The sequence below is a fragment of the Nicotiana attenuata genome, chromosome 12 (genome assembly GCF_001879085.1).
Source record: "Nicotiana attenuata strain UT chromosome 12, NIATTr2, whole genome shotgun sequence".
In the NCBI taxonomy this organism is placed as follows: Eukaryota; Viridiplantae; Streptophyta; class Magnoliopsida; order Solanales; family Solanaceae; genus Nicotiana; species Nicotiana attenuata.
The window spans coordinates 37,704,178-37,706,667 of record NC_032000.1 but is presented as its reverse complement, the minus strand read 5'-3'; positions in this window follow the sequence as shown (position 1 = coordinate 37,706,667).

Here is a 2,490-nt window from a genome sequence, read left to right as displayed (position 1 = left end):
TTCATATCCTAAAAATTTAACTCATACATAAAAGATTCTCTTTATATCCTACAAGTTCAACTCATATCCTAAAAGGTTCAATTCATATCCTAAAAATTTAACTCATACATAAAAGCTTCACTATATATCCTAAAAGTTCAACTCATATCCTAAAAGGTTCAATTCATATGCTAAAGGTTCAATACATATGCTAAAGCTTCACTTTATATCCTACAAGTTCAACTCATATCCTAAAAGGTTCAATTCATATCCTAAAAATTTAACTCATACATAAAAGCTTCACTTCTTATCCTAAAAGTTCAACTCATATCCTAAAAGGTTCAATTCATATCCTAAAAATTTAACAAAAAATCATTTCAAAATCAGTGTATTTCGGGTTATAATTCACAAGAAAAAATCATAAACCCTAAAAGTTTAGGGTTTCTTCTCTTCTAACCATTTTATCCCCAAATTATTAGGTAAAACTAAATTAGTAGCTACTAACAATTATCATAGATTTAATTTAGCTAAGAACAATTAATTTTTACAAATCAAACTAGAAGGAATTAAACAAAATCATTGTATTTCGAAAAAAACAAAGAAAGGAGAGAGAAACCTACCTGGACAGTGGATGACTACGGCGGTGGAGCAGCTGCCACCGGCGGGCGTCAGTGGAAGCGGTGGCGCCGCTGCTGGAGGGAGACGGAAGGGGAGGGGGTGTTTGAGAGTGAGAGAGAGAAGAGAGGGATTGGGGAAATGTTTTGAAGAAAATAAGAGAATGGGAGGGGAAACCCGTTTTTTACACTCTGTTTTTTAAAAAAGCGACCAACGTTGGTCGCAAATTTTGGTATCCAATGTGTATTGACTATTTTGACCAAAATAGCGACCAAAGTTGGTCGCCAATTTCTGACCGTTTGACCACAATGGCGACCAACATTGGTCGCTATATCTTTAATTTATTTTAATTCAATTTAATATATATAGGTAGGAATATAAGCTATATTCGATACGCTATTACCTAATACACTTATACTTAGTGCATAATATAGCGTAAGTACATATATTATATATATGAGCTATATTCGATACGCTATTACCTAATACACTTATACTTAGTGCATAATATAGCGTAAGTACATATATTATATATATATGAGCTATATTCGATACGGTATTACCTAATACACTTATACTTAGTGCATAATATAGCGTAAGTACATATATTATATATATATATAAGCTATATTCGATACAGTATTACCTAATACACTTATACTTAGTGCATAGTATAGCGTAAGTACATATATTATATATATATATATAAGCTATATTCGATACGCTATTACCTAATACACTTATACTTAGTGCATAGTATAGCGTAAGTACATATATTATATATATAAGCTATATTCGATACGGTATTACCTAATACACTTATACTTAGTGCACAATATAGCGTAAGTACATATATTATATATATATGAGCTATATTCGATACGGTATTACCTAATACACTTATACTTAGTGCATAATATAGCGTAAGTACATATATTATATATATATGAGCTATAATCGATACGGTATTACCTAATATAATACACTTATACTTAGTGCATAATATAGCGTAAGTACATATATTATATATATATATGAGCTATAATCGATACAGTATTACCTAATACACTTATACTTAGTGCATAGTATAGCGTAAGTACATATATTATATATATATAAGCTATATTCGATACGCTATTACCTAATACACTTATACTTAGTGCATAATATAGCGTAAGTACATATATTATGTATATGAGCTATATTCGATACGGTATTACCTAATACACTTATACATAGTGCATAATATAGCGTAAGTACATATATTATATATATATAAGCTATATTCGATACAGTATTACCTAATACACTTATACTTAGTGCATAATATAGCGTAAGTACATATATTATATATATATATATAAGCTATATTCGATACGCTATTACCTAATACACTTATACTTAGTGCATAATATAGCGTAAGTACATATATTATATATATGAGCTATATTCGATACGGTATTACCTAATACACTTATACTTAGTGCATAATATAGCGTAAGTACATATATTATATATATATATATATATATAAGCTATGTTCGATACGCTATTACCTAATACACTTATACTTAGTGCATAATATAGCGTAAGTACATATATTTTATATATATATATATAAGCTATATTCGATACGGTATTACCTAATACACTTATACTTAGTGCATAATATAGCGTAAGTACATATATTATATATATATGAGCTATATTCGATGCGGTATTACCTAATACACTTATACTTAGTGCATAATATAGCGTAAGTACATATATTATATATATATAAGATATATTCGACACAGTATTACCTAATACACTTATACTTAGTGCATAATATAGCGTAAGTACATATATTATATATATATATATATATATATATATATATATATATATATATAT